Source organism: Phalacrocorax carbo, chromosome 1, assembly GCF_963921805.1.
Source record: "Phalacrocorax carbo chromosome 1, bPhaCar2.1, whole genome shotgun sequence".
Taxonomy (NCBI): Eukaryota; Metazoa; Chordata; class Aves; order Suliformes; family Phalacrocoracidae; genus Phalacrocorax; species Phalacrocorax carbo.
The window spans coordinates 121073000-121090591 of NC_087513.1; the positions used below are offsets into that span (position 1 = coordinate 121073000).

The 17592-nt window shown below is 46.7% G+C and overlaps 1 long non-coding RNA gene across 1 annotated transcript in view; it reads right to left on the reverse strand.

Annotated features, from left to right (window-relative positions):
- The window catches only part of LOC135317053 (uncharacterized), a 36447-nt gene extending 19468 nt beyond the window's left edge, over positions 1-16979 (reverse strand). Inside the window, exon 1 of the long non-coding RNA XR_010376185.1 lies at positions 16601-16979. This is a non-coding gene — a long non-coding RNA (uncharacterized LOC135317053). The remainder of the gene's footprint in view (positions 1-16600) is intronic.
- Between the last annotated feature and the right edge of the window lie 613 nt (positions 16980-17592).

Sequence of the window (17592 nt, forward strand, 5' to 3'; positions counted from 1 at the left end):
GAAACAATCTCTCAGGCATGCCCTTTTATGACCCCAGATATCTATTTTCTACATTCATTTGCAAATATTCTGCAGTATGTTGGAGTTGGTCTTTTATCATTAGGAAAACATCAATTCATTTACATGTATGTTCACAGAATCACAATGACTTTGCAACTGTCTTATCAGAAACCTTCAGGGTCACAGTGACCTGTAAGTACGTATTAACAGCAGCCTCATTCACAAAAATCTTACCAAAACCTCATTACCTTCCAAGCAGATTCTGATCAAACAAATTAACACACCACGAGCCCTTCTTGCCTTTCACCTGATTTACAAACACAATGCCATCTTCTGGGTCAGATCAAATCACTCCTGTTTCTGTTACACTGATCAACCAAGTTCCCAAAGAAACTGGAGTCAATTCTTTCCAAAGCCTTTTTAGGAGTCTAGTTCCTGCCTGGTTATGCCACTACAGCTACCCAAAACATCTGTATGGTCAAGTGGCAGCCAAATGGAAAAGAAATGGACTGAAGCCAGTATGGTGACCAAAGGAGAAAATAATACTAAGCAGTAGCATGACTGCCTCAAGCTCCCCGAAACACCTCTGGAAACAGGACTAAATAACAAAAAAGTACCTTGAAGTTTGAAACACCTCAAGATTATGAACCAAAGTAGGCAACACAAGGGAGAGGAAGGGAGCCAGGCGTAACAAAGGCAGAAGCAGTTTTTTGAGCCCTTCCCCAGAGAAAACAAAGCCTGCAACCCAGGGCTGAGGATAGCAAAATGCAGCAGAAAGACGATGAGAGAAGGGAGCAGCTGAGGCCAGCTGATATCCAGAGCTATGGCCACAACATCAGTGGGAGCACAGCCAAAATGACATGAAATCTGCAGCAGCATTGCCAAAATAGCATCCCCCTGGCTGAAACGCCACGAGCCTCTGGGTCAGCTACAGGCCAGCTACCGCAACCGAGTCAGGCAGTTCCCAGGGGCTATGCCTCCTGTTATCATGCTCAGTGCTATGTCAAACCATTTGACGGGTCCGTAGCACCTTTCAGCAGGACAAGAGGGTCACTAGAAGAGCACGGCTTGTGCAGCGCAAGCCAGGGGGCATGGTGAACAACCTGGTGAACAACCCCTGCTCTAACTCTGCTGCATTTGTAGCTGAGGAGCCAAGCGTGTGCTCCCAGCACAGTGAGGACGGGCCTCCTGAGGAGAAGAAGCAGCTGAGAAGAGGAAGGCATTCAAACCAACCAGAGGAGGCTGTCAGTGCTGCCTGTGGAGCTGGCCAAAGGAGCAGAAAGGGTAAATGGGAAGAAATAATGATCAGTTAAAATATTTGTATTACACACGGAAGAGAAGAAAATGGAAAGGGAGGTAAAGTATAGCATGCTAAGACTCCAAATAGGTATTTCCATTTTTCCTCTATAACACATCCCCACCCTTTCTGCCCATTTTCCTATGGAAGCCAAGCACTCCAATTCCCGATCCCCCCGACTTTAATAACTTTCAAACTTATTGGCCAATTTTGATTAAATTTACTGAGACACAATGATATCAAGGATGATTTCATTCCCATAAGAGTTGCCCTGGTCAGGCAGAAAAGAGAATGTATCCTATTTGAGAGACCAGTATAAACTCACCATTTACCAAGCAACCGAGAATCCATGTGTGCACGTGCCTCTGCAGGGGTGTGGAAGAAAGAGGACGAGAGAGGTGTCCAAATGCCAGTAACAGCTCTGGTCAAGTTCATACGGTCGTAGATGTTGAGGCCAGTCAAGCTCTAGACACTGTCTTGCTGATGATGTGTTTGGGAGGCACGCTACTTGCAGCGGCACAAAACAAGCTCTCCTTTTGCTTGCATGTGCATCACATTTCAGATTATGCCCTCAATTGCTAAGGTTGGGGAAGCACTGCCCTAACCCCTAACCACACACCTGCAGACACCTGCCTGCCCTTTCTATGTGGGGGAAGAGCCCTTTCCTGTCTCCAAAGCACAAGCAAGAAGCTCCCACCTACAGGCAAGTGGGAGGCGACTCGACACAGGTGTTCTCCTCCTGCTTTTTGGCTATATACAGGCAGTGCTAAAAACCAACCTGCATAAACCACCGGAATAGGAACAGAAAGCATAACAGAATGATCATATGCCTGGTAGGAGGCCAAATGCTGACAGCAAAGAAGCCTATACGGGCTTGTTAACCTACTAAAATAACATAACTCTTTTCCCACCAGCACATTCATCCATGACTTCTGCCACAACAGGTCAGTAAAGATTTATTTACCAGGTCTGCGGCACAAAGGGTAGGAAATGCTAGCTGGACCCTGCTGGGAGGCTGGAGAAAAATGCAGTAAACAGCAGCAAACTGTTGTGCTGGTGGTGAGCATAAGTGCTTCAGTGCTTTTCCTCTTGCTGAAACCTCCGATGGTGGCTATAAATCTTTTGCTGCCACTTGCAGTGGGTATTTACTAATTACAGCATCAGCACATGTTGTACTAGTCTGTCGGTCCTCAGGATAGCCTAGCAAAGGAGCAGAAATAGTTTTGCAACAAAGGCAGGTTCAAGGAATGAATGCCTCAGCACTGATGTCTCCACTGCTCTGGCTGCCTGTGGAGTTGGAAAACTAGGAAACTAAGGATCACAATACAGAGAACAAGGACGTTAATTCTGCCTAAATAACAGACTGCATTTCCTCTACCCGGCTGTTCTGGGGAGCTAATTACACAGATTCCCAAATCAAAGAAATATAAAACAGTCTGCAAACGATTGCAATGTTGATGTGTTGGCAGTCCAAACCATGACATATGGTCCTTCAGTATGCCATCCTAGAGAACAGGCTCACGAGCAACGCTCATTACGCAAAATAATGTCGTAAATAACAGAAAGAGGCTGATTTTAGAAATGTACTTGAGGTGGCCTCCCTGCTTAGCCCCACAAGAAGACAGACAGCGTTTCACAGAGCTGCTGCCAGCCTGGTGATAGGTTCCCAAATGTACCTCCCTTGAGGGGGAAGGAAGGTGAATCACATCCAGACAGGATCCCAGCTCAGTCAATACCCACACACAACCTTTGCTAAAACAGCACTAAGGTTGCAAAGTCAAGATTTCAGCACTAATGCTCGCTGAGTACCGTGTGGATGTGTGTGCCACCAGCCCTGTTTCAGGAGCTCCCCGTGGCAGTGTGCGAGCCCTCACACCACTCATCAGCAGGATCCAGACCTCAAAGTTCACCACCAGGACCCCGGCTGTGGACCTTGTGGAGTAAGGGATGTCTGCACAGACCACCTGTAGGCCAGGAGGGGAGAGGGGTAAGACATGAGCGCCTGAAGGGCTTTCACATACCTTCGCCCACAGCAGCCGCATGGAGGTTTGGTCATCTGCGATCCCAGCTGAGGAGGTGAGCATCGCTCCTGGTGACACAGGGCTTGCGCCATTCCCCAAAAGTGAGACCCTTCCTCTCTCCTCCTCCTTCATGCTGCCCTTGCCTGAGCTCTTCCTCTTCATCCCAGCAGCACCTCACTTTGTACCTTTGCCACCTGACCCACCGCCATCACCCCACCTCGGCCCCTGGTCAGCCCCTCAGTTTGTATCTACCCTCCATGGGCACCCTGGTACTAGCCCAGCCAGCATGCCTGGCTTCGAGCAGAAACCCCGAGGACCAGACCAGCGCTCCTCCCTGGCAAGAGCAGAAGTGAATTTCCCTGGGCAAAGGTTAAGGACAGAACTGATTTATTTTCTCCTTCCCCTTGGGGCTACAAAGTTCAGCTGCACAGAGCAGCATCTGCACATCGAGCAGCTTGGGGAACTGAGATCAAAATTTCGGCCCAGATGACAGGTAACCTGGGCTCCCATTCCTGCATCCTCAACCCACCCTCCTGCCCCATCAGAACCACAGGGCGGTAGGGAAAAGGCATGGGGGAGTGCAACCCACCACACCACTCCTCCCTTAAGGTCATAATTTTGCTGCTTGTAGCCCTGGGCGATGGATTATTTTTACGTGCCCGACACTTGCTCTGGACGCAAGCAATTTGCTGTGGAGTTTATTATTCCAGGAGAGGCTAAAGGGGCACAGTGCCGTTGCACTTGCCTGCCTTACTGCACACTGAAATCCCAAATTCTGGCACGCCGAGGGCCCCAGGGTGCCCTCCTCCACACTGCCTGTGTCTGGGCTTCAAACAGGCAAACATAACTCTGGTAATGCAGAGGAAAGCTTGAAGAGGCCACAGGAGCCTTGTCCCTCTTGGGAAGGAGGCAGCAGATAAACAGGATTAGGGAATTTTGCATAGCTCAACCTGCCAATTTCTGCAAAAAGGAAATGTAGGCAGTGCCTGCAGCCCTGATTCAGAGAAGCCTTTGAAATGCCTGCCAGGCAAAACATGTTAAGATACGAGCTGCCTTTCCTCCATAACAGGGTGCAGTGGAGGGAACAGCCCTCCTCTGTGGAGCCCACCCAGCGCCGGGCACAGTTTGTGGTGTGTAGCTGGACGGTGAGAGCCCTGGGAGCCAGGCAAGGCAGGCCTGATCCTGCGTCACTAGCTCCAACTACTGCTGGGATTCAAACAGGGAGGTCAGCTGCAAGATGTTCTGTTATGGGCCGAACCTAAAAATGTCACTAAGAATTGGTTTCACAGGGAAATCTTGAATTTTTTTCACCTGTTGGTTTTGGTTTTTTTTTAAAGAGCAGACCTGAAAACTAAAATATTTGAAATGGGGTAGGAAGGGGTTGGATTTGGGGTTTTCTTTGGAGAACGTGTTTAGATCTCCAGGTGAAAATGGTTAGTTTTCAACTTTCCATCAGAAAGGCAGCTATTCCATGGGGAAATACTGGCCTGCACCTGCTAGCTCTGACACCTAGTCTCACAGCAGCCCGCATATTCTGCAGTGGTTTGGACTTTGTCCTGCAGGAACATGGTATTAGAGGGGCCACCCTAGCATCACATAACTCTGACCTTAGGAGTCTCGCACCCCCAGGATGAGAGGACATGTCTGTAACTTGCCTCTGCTCCGGGACAAGAGGAAACTCCATCATCTCTCCCCAAAAGCAGAGTTCCCGGCATTCTCTCCCCACTCCTGGTCATGGCACCAGAGGATAAATGCTGATTTTTCAAGTGAGCTTTCTGCAAGCAAGCACACTGTGAAGCCCACAAAGGCTCCGTTCATTAAACCCAGGGGGAGCATACTGGGAGAAAGGGCAGGAGCACTGTAAAAGTAGGTTGCTGCTGTGTGATCAGCTCCATGGTGGTCCGACCCAGCTTGTACAGTGTCACTGGACTGCCGTGTTGGTAATACTTGGCATTATCACAGGCAGCTGTGCCTTTTTGCCCTTCAGGCTTGGCTGGGGATGGTGCCTTGAAAGCACAGAGCCAGGTTTGAGCAGTTTAGCGGAGCTGGGGAGAGGGGAGAGAAGAAAATCAGAGCAGAAACTACCACAGCCTAAGCACTCCTTGTGGCGCACCATAGGGGTGCTCTGACAGGGACAAGGACCCCCACTGAAGCAACAGTAGCATCCATGATCCTGGCCAGAGGACAAGCAGCTCTTCCCACTGCCTCTGCCACAGAGCCAGAAATCTCCAGTGAAGAGCTGGGGTAGGCACATGGGGACAGAAACTGTCATGAAATGATGGAGCTGGTCTGGAGCATGGCAAAGCCCAGCCCAGGGTTTCTGAGGCAGGACCAAGCCGTCCCTTGGAAACACGGATGAAGGGATGCACAGACGAGGTCTGCGGCAGTACGCGTGTCCCCTGGGGTGGGAATGAAGCGACTGGTGCAGGTGGTGGTGGTGTATGGTGGTAAAGATTTCCTGAGTGCCCGAGGTGCTCATACAGGAATTGGCCGTGTCTCTACAAGCGAGGGGAGCGGGGCAGCCCTCAGGCAGCTGCCAGCAGCAGAGAGTGAGGCTGGTGTTCCCCAGTGGGGAGCGTCAGGTCAGTGTGGCCAGTCTCGTCTTTGCAAGAAGGCTGAGTCTGCAGGCCTTGCACCTACAGGGCCAAATCAAACCCCAGCACACGTGAACACACAAAAAAAGCTGCACTCCTGGAGTATTTAGTTCTAACCAAGTCCATCTAAAATGAAGAAAACTCTAAGCTTTTAGTTCAGATACATTTTTTAATTATTTATTTGCAGATTTATTCGAAAAGCTTTCTTTCAAAGTTGGTCTGGACAGCCTTTCATTAAAACTACTTTTCTCCTGCACAAGTGGCACCCACCACTAGCGAGTTATATGAGCAAAGAATTAAGTGAAGAATTATGTCTAGTTTCCCTGCATCTGATCAGAATTTTCCCTCTTTAGCATTGTATGATATTTTCCCTCTCCCTTAGGGTACACTTGTCCTTGGATGAGATTTTAGTGTTACTCTTAAATCCTATTTGGATGGGCTTTTAGCAAGCACCAGACAGCTGAAAGCTTGGTTGCACAGCATGCAAGATAGGACCATTTGGTACGCGCTGCATAGAGGAGGCATGGGGAGAAGCTGCTTCTTCAGACAAGGTCTCAAGTGTGGTGGGCAGGTTTCCAAAGCAGTCCACCCCTTCCCTGCTCTCCTGGGCCTGGGGGGCTGCAGGTAACCTGCTTTGTTGGCCCATTCCACAGAGACCCATGTCCAGTCACATCGTCCACCTTCATGGCCCAGCTGTCACAGCGTGCTCAGACAGGCCCTGTTGGCTCTCAGGAGCCAGCAAGCACAACAAGCACAATGGCGAATTGGCAGAGGCATCACCCAGAGGCGATGCCCAGAGCTGGGAGGAAGGTGGAAGACCTGGTGTGGAGGAAGGGATGGTGGCGCCAACAATGCTGTTCAATGACATGCCTATGGAGATCCTGGCAGCTGCCATGCTTGCTAGCAGGCCAAGAGATGGCCGTGCTGATTGGCAAGCTGAGCTGTGTCCTCTGCTGTCCCAAGCATTGATGCAGTTGGATGCTAAATGTTCATAAACATTGGACCTGAAGCTTTATCCATGATGGAGCCCTGAGAGGAAACTCAACTCCCTCTCCAAGTCTTTCTCTCTCAGCTATAATGTATTTCAAGTTACATATATGCAGAGGTTGCTTAGGACATTAGAATCAGGCAAGAGAAGCTGTAAGTAAACAAAAATTGTCAAAGAAAAGTTAAAAAAAAATCAAATATCCCACAGCAGTCCGAAGTAATAGCTCAGCTGCTATAAAAAGTGAAATTAAACAGGTCAATCTGTAGAGCTGTGCCATCTTATGCCAAATAAAGGACCTAGCTTCTCATCTGCTAGACTATTTCAACATTTGCTTTTCCAAGAATCCATCTCTCCACCAGTAATGATGTCAAATAAATCTTCACTAAAATGTAAAAATGTTTATGATTATACTTGCTGACCCGTCCCTTTATTAAATGAGGACAATAGGATGATGCCCTGATATTTGCTAATGGGTTACTCCCATCTAGCCTTTTCTTGTTTATCCAGATCATCTGTTTTCATTTCATCATACAATAGTTGCCAATAAAATTAGGTCAATTAAATTAAAGGTCTATTATGTTCTTTGATATCAGGCTGAGACCTTTTTTCTTTCCTCAGTCAATGCTCTGAGAAGATTTTTGACAGGGCAGCTGGGAAATCTGGAGCAGATTCTCATCTGCTGTAAATTGGTTTAACTTTTCAGAAATCAACAGAGTGACATCAGCTTACCCCAACTGAGGGCCTGAACCCTGATGTGTATGAATAAGCCTCAAGCCTGTCTTTGGGCCAAGATTTAGATCTGGAATTACTCCCTCAGGCAATCTCAAAGACCTTGTATACTTAGCAAAGTGTTAGCAGTTACCTATAGCATATACGGTGCTGTTACACCATAATCTCTTCCCTATGTAAATACTCCTATTCCAGTATAAAAATGACCTTTTAGATTTAACTTTAAATGTGAGCTATTCCCAAGAGGTGTAAGTGAAATCAATAAAAGACTCTAATGTCATATAGTAGTGACTGCATGAAGCTGCCTGCTTTGGTTTTCTGATACAAAACATTTTGCTGCATTTTTTTCCAGTTTAGACATGACCTTAATATCTCATTCAGTGGTTACTAAAATAAAAAGGCAAACAGAGGAGGCATGTTCTATGTCTTAACAAAATCCTAAGCTTGAAATGCCATTAAAGTCTCTTAAGAACGGGTAGTGCATATTACAACTATAAATGGTCTAATTTGCAGACAACCCCTTCATTCTGCAACACCTTTGAAAGTGAATTCTCATTTCTGGACCAGGCTTCCAGTGAATTTTTGCCAAAATCAGTTGCTTCTTTGAAAGCAATTTTAGCTATTCATCCTTTATGAAAAGGCTAAGGCAGGGTGCCCATAGTTTATTTCCCTGCCTTACCTGAGACAAATGCTTTGTGAAGAGCTGAACACGCCCCACACACAGAACAGGTAAGTGAGGGGAGCTCAACCAATTTGACTATCCCCGGCGTGACTCATGACTGGTGGGGTCCCCAGTCCTGCCTCATCTTCTGTTCACCTACAGCACCTCTCACATGTCTGATAAAAACACAACAGGGAACAGCCTCTCTTGTGGTGGGGCAGGACGGATGCCTTCAGTCAGACAGAGATGCTAGGTTGCAGACAGGGGCTCCAACCCATCCAAGGGAGCGCCTTGGGGCAAGATATCTTGTAGGAGACATACAAATTCGCTTGTACCTCCTAAGCAGTTGCAACCGGTAGGTAAGCCATTAGAGGCACTGGGGACATGGCTTGGCAAGGTCTGGGGGCTGCAGTGTGAGGCCAGGCTCTCAGTCACCAGGAAGCCTTGGACTGCAGCCTCTACCAGCAGGACACGTGGCCTGCCTGGTGGAAAACCTGTACTGTGGCAATCGCAGCAGGGCGAGGGGATGGAGGAGCTCCTTCTTTAGGCACAGATGTGTAGCAGCTGCTTGTGCAAAAGGCCTTGTGCTGGCACATGGTCAGGGAGAGAGATGAAGCTGCCAGAGCATCTGGAGACTACCTCAAAAGAGGCTTACCAAAAGGTGCTGGGCTGCAGTCCCACATATTCCTGGTGGAGTGAGGGACACCAACTGGAACTGGCCGAGTGGTTTCCTTCAGTCTCATCTCATAAGGTGTGGCTGAGACTTGCCTTTCTAGAGCCTGAAATGGCAGGGGTTGGGAAGACAAAGAGTATCATATCTGTCTTAGAGGCCCAAGATATTCTGATTAACCCTTTAGATGGCATAGAGAAGTAGGCTTGCTCACATCGCCCCAGGATACATTTTCTTTTTTGTGTTTTAGTGTCTTCCCCTAATAATAAAGAAGGACTGCCAATCTTTTCTGTAAAATTCTTACAGGGCTAGTGAAAATGTTGAGAATAAACCTAACCAAGATACCATCGTCTAGGTTAGGTGACAGTGCTGGATGCTTTTTTCAACTTGAAAACAGAGAACCTCCCTTAATCCTCTCTCTGAATGCTCTGTTGCTCTGTGAGAAGACATCTGTAAACCTTTAACTTGTCATATCAGTACTGCTATTATATTTGCATCTCCAGCCCTATCTTAGCAATCATTCTGAAGAGCTGGTGCACACGTAGAAACTGTTTTAACTGTCTTCCTGCAGACTGGATGGTAAAGGTAGCACAATCCTCACCAAGCCTAGACAAACTCTGCTGTGAAAGGAAGGCAAATAAAGACCTGGAAGAGCTCCTTCACAGAGATTGAGAGGAGAGAAAATGTTTACCCGAAAACCTTAAAACAAACTTGGGAATTAACACTGAACAGATTTGTGTGTATTTCAAAGTGAGAGACTTTGTAAGCAAAGCTTTATTTAACTCTCTGCTGTCACAAATTCAAACAGAGAAACAGCTCCTAACCCTAATTAACTCAAAATGTTTGACATCTTAGAAAAGCTTTGAAGTACAGAAGGGCTTTCTATCAGCCAAACCTACAGTGCAGACCAGAAGTTTCCCTATTCAAACTTCAAAGTTTTTCAGTTTGCATCAGGCATTGTATAAACTACATGCAACCTCACACAAGATCCAGCAATGTATTTTGCTCCTAGAACGCACTTTTTCTAGCACAAAAGCTTTAAAGTGATCTCTGCATTTCTAACTGTATGCAGAAAATCCCAACTTCTTTTCAGACCCAAGGGACATGAAAATGAATACAGGACATATTACCACACTGGCAAAAGGCAAGGCAAAAATGTCCCTTGCATGGTGTTGCAAGGGGGGTAGGATAAGCGGTCAGGGGCAAATCTTCCTCTGAGCTGATCTCCTCTCTGCCTCTGAGCAAGGGATGGACCAGAGATATCCCAAAGTTTCTTGTCACGGCAGTCCCTATTCATTTATGGGTTTCCGACTCTAAACAGTCTCTGAAACAATGCGAACAAGACTTGGTTGCTCATTGCCTGTTAGTGACCCTGATGCATGCAGTTTCGTCAGCTCTGTGTAGAGCTAATTTTTGCTGAACAATCACAGCTAAGCTGCTGGAAAGCAGCATGTCATCAATTTCAAGAACTGTAAAGGTGAGCTTCCTCCCAGGAGATCCACACCCCTCCTGTAATTGTCAAATTAATGGAGCTACGTTGGGGTAAAAGTGATGTAAATGAAGAGAACACTTACTTGGCAATTTATGTGCTGTATCAGGAAAACATTATCACTTCTGACATATCAGGCAGATTCTCTGTTCACTGACACCTTTGTAACGTAACACTGATTTTTATTAAATCCTTAGGCAATGATTACATCAGGAGAGCTACACCACTGAAAAAAAGCTGCAGCATTTCCCACACGTGGTCCACGTTAAATATCAGCGACGTTGACTTCCATGGGGTTATTTCTGTGTAGAAGCGAAGCAGTAGAGCTCAGATGCCTGCATTTTTGTCAACTTTACAGTTACTTCTAGTCACTCACATGGAAACAGCATCTTGAGGTGCTTTACTACACTACAGCTTACAAAACAAACAGTGGTAGTCCCAGTGGTGCCACAGGTAACTACTGCTTCTCATCATGTGAAGCCTGAGAGCCACAGCCAGGAGAGCTTGGTGTCACAGCAAGAGAGAAAGGGAAGGGCATGCTTATATTTGACATGCTCATGGAAGGAACAGGATTTGACCAACAAAGGCAGCAGCAGAATGACCTCTCCATCCCCAGATATGCATCATGTCTATGGTTCACCGATTCACTCACGATGGTGGATTTTAACAGGAAGTAGAAGAATAAAAGTACACACTTGCTGAACAAGATAATCTGAGTTTGTATATAGAAATCTTTTCCATAAAGACAGATCTTTCTTTAGGTCTTTAGATCAAGGCCTTCATATCAAGGTGCCCCAATAAGGGTTAATGCTCCCTTTGACCAAAACTGAAGCTTTGCTGCAATAAGGATTAGCCTGGGAGCTCTGGAAGAAAATGCACCACACTCTGGGTAAGCCAGGGTGGTGTGCTCGGTCACGGAGCTGCCCAAAGGGTTTGCAAATGAGGGACATCTGGACTGCTAAGTCACACATGCAGAGAAAGCCTCTGCTGCAAGCCATGGCCAGATGGCAAAAGCATGCAAGAAAAGCTCTGTCTCATGTGCCTCTCATACAGGACGTGAGATTTGAGAGTATAATACAGGAAATCTGTGTTGGAAGAGGTGGCTGAGAGGCTTAGCCCTGACTGATGGGCGAGGGGTGTCCACTACTAAAAACAGCAGAGGTGTGCAGCTCCTGTGCAGGATGGGGCATGCAGCAGCAGCTCCCATCTGTGGCACCCACACACCCTGGGGGACCCTGTCCACCACCTGGGCAGCACCCCATGTTTGCTGAGGAAAGATGCTGCAGGTCATCTCTGGCCTCTCCACTGGGTTCTCTTCAGGCCAGAGCTGCCGATGAAGTCAGCTGCCTATTTTAAGAGGTCTGCCTTGGCTGGTCTCCTCTCCTGGCTGTTGAGGCTCAGCCTGGGCCTTGCTGCACCTGGCTGCGGGCATCTCTGTGTGGGGAAGTAAGCACTCTCCCTGAAGGCTTTCCCCTGGAAGAGTGGAAAACCACCAGCAGGTCTCGGCAGGAAAGCGCAATTGTTCTAAGAGAAAAGAACGATGAGATAATGCATGGACGGGGGGGGGTGGCAGTGAGAGGAAAGAGCAGTCATTTAATAGTCTGATTTACTGAGCAGGGGTTATTTACAACAATATCCACAGTGCAGTGATAGAGCTGTGGCTTTTGTGGGGGTGATGTATCTAAGCCCAGTTCTAACAGGCAGGGGGGATCCTCTGTCACAGGTCCTGGCTTTCCTTTCCTGCCAGGTAGACTGGACACCTGGAGTGCTTTTTTCTTCCCCTCCTCCTGTTTGCTAATGGGAAGAGGAATTCCACCGCATTAATCTGGGAGCAAAAGCCGAGAGAACAAAAAGCAAACATTGCAAGACTTACAAAATCACAAAAGCTGGCAGCACTGTGTAGATTCGTCTGTACGTTACTCATTCTAGAATAACTAGGGAAGACTTAACCAGCCCACTGGCAGAGACAGGGACACGTGGTGCCTTGTAAAATTCAGAGAAAGAACAAAGTAAAAAGGTAGCACAGCCCAACTCCCTGCAGATGCAGAATTGCAGCGTGAGAGTCTTGTGGATCTGTCTCTCCCTGTGAATGCCCTTGTTCCCTGCTGTATCCCCAAATCCTTGCAGATTTCAGCACAAACAGGTACTCCTTGAGGCCTTTACTAAACTGCAGAGGAAACAAAGTCCATATGACAGGAGCATGAATTAAGAAAACGGGCTTATTAACTCCAGGCAGTGGCCAAGTCAATGTGTCTAGACTGCATCCAGTAAATGCTCCTTGTGCCATGTGGGAAGACCAGCTTTGATTCTCACTGCCTCTGGCATTTCAGTGGCAAGCAGCATTTTGTGGTATAAACTTGTCCTTAGTTCACTCACAGTTCTCCACAGTGCTCTTGGGACTTGTTTGATATAATGATCTCCTCAGTGTCACCACAGTAAGGACGTGGGAGCCACATCCTGTGTTCCTCATGAATTTGATACTTTCAGGGCTGCAGAAATATCCACTCTGACGCTAACATCTCAAAGAAAAAGTTAAAGATGCCCTTTCCAAAACGTATCATAGTTGGATGCTTTGAGTCTTCTCTCAAGTCCAGAGCTTCAAAACCAGTTCCCCATGTGGAGTCATGGCTTAAATGAGAACAACAGTTTGCATTTTGTTTCTAGACAGCCGTTTATTAAAAATGCCAAGACAAGCAACTTTCCAGGGAATCACACTAGCCCCATTTCTACCTGCTGAAGGACAGCTGTCTTAACCAGCCACTGGTCAGACCCTTCCCCATAGAAGCATACCAAGCCTAACATCCTGCAGCATCTAGGTCTCCCCTCTTTCACTCCAGTTTGGGTTAGGAAGCATTGAAAGAGGCCTGATATATAACTGTAGGAAACAAAATATTCTTAGACACAGTGGTTGTAGTAATATGGTACCTCTGCAGGACAGAAATAAGATGATTTCTTTTGACAGGAACCAGCAGCAACAGAACCACTGACACTGTTAAAAGTGTCTGTGGCCAAGGAGTGAGAGCCATCTGACAAAGCTAAGTAAATACATTACAGCAACCAAGATAATCCCAACAATGTGGCAGGTAAACACAACAGGTTTTTCTCTGTCTATACATACACACATGCACATCCATATGTACACATGGACACATGCAAGTATATATGTTCAGGTAGAAGCATTATTCAGACAGAGGTCTAATTTTAAGCTGATGATGCCCATTAGTGCAAGGTGCAACCAGCAGTTTGGAAGCACTTGGAAGCATTTCCTTTTGTGGGTGCAGAGCTGCTAAATTGCATTGTAGAGGAAGCAACGGCTCTCTCTTAGGGACACTGTGCTGCACAGCCCCAGAAGGCAGGCTGGAGTCTCCACTTCCCCATGTGCCTTTCATTGCAAGTCAGAGCTAGGCTGCAGTTAGGATTTGCTGCCTTATCACCTCCCCCTGCTCCTTTCACTGGAGTTTACATCAGCCCGCATCTGGCCTGGCTCATTTAAACAAAGCCATCAAAGAAAATGTCACTGTGTTTCCCATGCACAAACGGATTTAGAGAGCCCAGCATAGCAAACAGCAATGTAAAACTCACTTGCTTCACAAGTACAGTCCTGCTGATGTAAATCAGAATACATATGCCAAGGGAAAGTTTAACAGTCACCTGGAAAAAACATTAACTTCAGTTACATCTATTTTCTAATGGCATATTGTGTATGTAACAAAACACCCACAAATAATTTTGGGACCCGGGATGTTCCCCCTTCTAATTGTTTTCACCATGGGGGCCGCCAGAGCTCTTACGTGCGCTTTCGACTGCCGCTGTGAAATATGTGTTCCCTGTTTGTTCTTGTTCTGCCTCTGCAGGAAATCAGAGACTCTGGCTTCCTGTAGGCTGCAGATGCTTTATTCTTTGTATTCCCCAAATAGGAAGTCCTGGGGTCATTCTGCCAAATCTATGGAAACTTAATTTTATTTCAACACAGGATTAATCACTAGGAAGTGTCAGGACATTGATGGTCTGATAACAAGACAGTTACAGCAGAAACCTTTTACGGGCACCAGGGCTAAAGCATTTGGCAACAGACATGAAGCTGTAAGTCTCTGCATCAAATGGGGAAGGAAGGCTACCTGATGAGAATTAATGCCGGCAATTGTAATAGTGGTGGTTTTTTTAGTGCCCTGTAAACCTTACCAAACTTTTAAGCCTTTTTATTTTAAGAGGAAGGTAGATTGTTTTTGATGACTAACCCCTGTTTCTGATGACTAAGCTCTATGTTTTTTCTCTACAAATCACAACAGTCTGCAGTGAACGTCCTCTCACTTACCACAGCCCGGCAATGGCACACCTCCGCTCAGGAAGGATTCTGATTTGCACCCTTGGAAGTCACAGATCAGTCCCTTACTGCCACTGCATGTCAGGGGGTGTGGATTTCTCAGGCTAATGGCTACAATGGGAACACTCGAAAAACCAATTGCTAAGTTTAAGTCCATAAGCAATTAAACGGAGTTTCACCAAGTGTGCTCAGACTTTCTGTTTAAACACAGCTAATGCCACACTGCTGGGAGGCTAGAAACTATTATTATTCCCATTGTAAAGGCTGGGAAGAGTGAGGTGCAAAGACCGGGAGCTTGGTCTACTGCCCAAAGAGTCGGGCTCTTCGTCAGCACTGAGGGACTGACAGCATCAGTCTTTCTGCATTGCCCAGCTTTTGCTCAGGGTTCCAGAGTGCTTGCAGAAGAATTGCATCCAATTTTAACTGATCAAATCCCAACAGCATGACCTCCATAACAGTTCCTCCTGGATTTCCACCTGTGTGGGCAAGCTGTTATAAGCCCCGTCTCTCGTACTGCACCCTGCTCGGCTCATTAGACATTTTTACACTTCTTCTGAGGTCTAGCTTTAGGGACAGGTACAACCCTGTTTTATCATGGCACTGGGCTGTGTTCATCTTAGCCGCAGCTGGGACAGAAATGCAGGTCTGTAAGGGATTAGCATGTTTTATGGCAAGCAGTTAAGGACAAGACAGGGTTGTGCAAAACATTTCATGAATATAACGTGACCTCCTGCCTTAGAGGAAGAGATCTGTCTAAATCATAGGACTTTGTGAAGACAGTATGCTTCTAAAAACATAATTCAGTTTATCATTTTCTACAAGAAGTAAACAGGGAGGGAGGAAAGCAAGAATCCCTTCACGGAGACCAGCAGGCATGTGGTGCCCTGCCGGAACTCCTCTTGCACGGTATACAAATGGAGCTGTCACCTCCTCCCTTCTAAAAGCACTGCAGCAACTGAATATTTCAGTTTCTACCCTTTTGAGCTTGTGTGAAATCTGCTACAGAAAAGCAGTCAGATCAGCCCACTGTGCTTTGCATGCCTCCTCCATCTCCACTGTCTGAAGCCAGAGATAAGAAAAACCAGGTGAGTAAAGGGGTGCCCTCTGCATCCCATGTGGCTGCACCCATCTGCCATCACCCTTCCCATGCAACAAAGCTGAGATGTTCACCAAGGTCTTGAGCAACCTCACAGGCCATTTCCCCTGGCAAATCCAACCCTACAAAAATGTCCCTTGATAAGCAAGACTAAAATATCAACACTGTGCCCTGGGAATAAACTGTTAGATACACAATTGGTGGAGAGGGCAAGCCTTGGGGCAGGATTGCACCAGTCTTCTGTATGAACCCAGCTCGGCAAAGCTCCCCGCTCCTTGTAATTAATCCCCTTTTCATTCAGTGATGTATCATGGACATTCACCTAAATCCAATAATAAGCCATGGGATTTGAGCATGAATTTAATATTAAACCCATGGTTAAATGTTCCGCTGAATAGAAATGGAGCCAAAAATTGGCTTATGTGCTCTGCAGAATAGGAGCAGCTTGCTGCAGTTCAGCATCACTGGAGAAAGGAGATTACTCTGTGAGGATGATTCACTTCACTCAAGCCCAGACAACACCAAGCTCTGCAAGCCAGATACCACCCTGCTTGTAAAGGAGACTTGAGAAAACGAGAGGCTGGAATTGAGCAGTGATGCATATGACGACTGCCAGAAGACACCCAGGACGTGAAAATAACAAATGCAAAAAGCTTCACTGCAGAGCGTCACTCCCTCAGGGGTCTACATGAATCTGCAGAAACGCTGCATGAATAAAGTGGTGACCTTACCTAACTGACGTATGGCAATTGAGTCAAACCACCGGCACTTCAGTCAGCTTCACTCAGGAGCACTTGTCTACACTACAGAGCCTTTACTAGCAGCTAAACTGGCTGATTTATGTCAACAGCATCTCCTAAAGCAGACTACGCTTATATTTGGAAGGGGGTGTTTTGAAAGATTTATCTTAATGTACTCCCTGAGTATAATAAACTGTTTTTCTGCTAGTCTAAATTCAGCTTACTCAGTGGGTTTTCCTGACCTACCTAACCTGGTCTGGAAAATAATCTCTCTTCCCCAGAAAACCTTCAGAACATCAGCTTGACTGAGGAGACTGATGCAGCAGCAAACACACATAAAGACGGCAGCCTAGGAGAAATGAAATATGAAGACAACAAGAGCCAGGAAATTTGGGATAAAAACCAGGCAAGGAAAGGCTTACCAATGGTAAATCATTTTTGTTACAGACAAAACCCTACGGAAAAAAAAGCTAAATAGCTTATCACAGAAAGAGTCATACTAAAAGCCTGTCACAGAGAGAGTTTACATTAGGGGACAAACAAAAGACATCAAGAAACGCATAAAGTGTTGCCCTGAAGGATGTGTCCTTTTCAGAAATGGCCGGGCTCTGAAGGACAGAGCAATCGGGGATGAGAAGGAAGCTGAGAGATCTTGCTTAAAGGATCCTGCTCAAATTTCTTGAGATATCTGTTTCAGTATTTAAAGTCTGAACTGGAATAGCCCCCCAGAAAGTGAATAACAGCATTTCTTCAACTGAAGGGTTTTACCAGAAGCCCTGTGAAGATTTATGGTGTGCATGTGTGTAGCACAGGGCATGAGCTGGTTACAGCCCCCAGTGGTGGGTGCAAGTGGGCTCTAGCTGACCTCCATACCAGCCAGATTGAGTTGTGGCAAGCAGAGATCTCCTGAGCATGGGACTGTCACCAGTGAGATGCCTTCAGGGCCAGACCAGGGCCCTGGAGCAGGCTGCTCTTGCAATGTG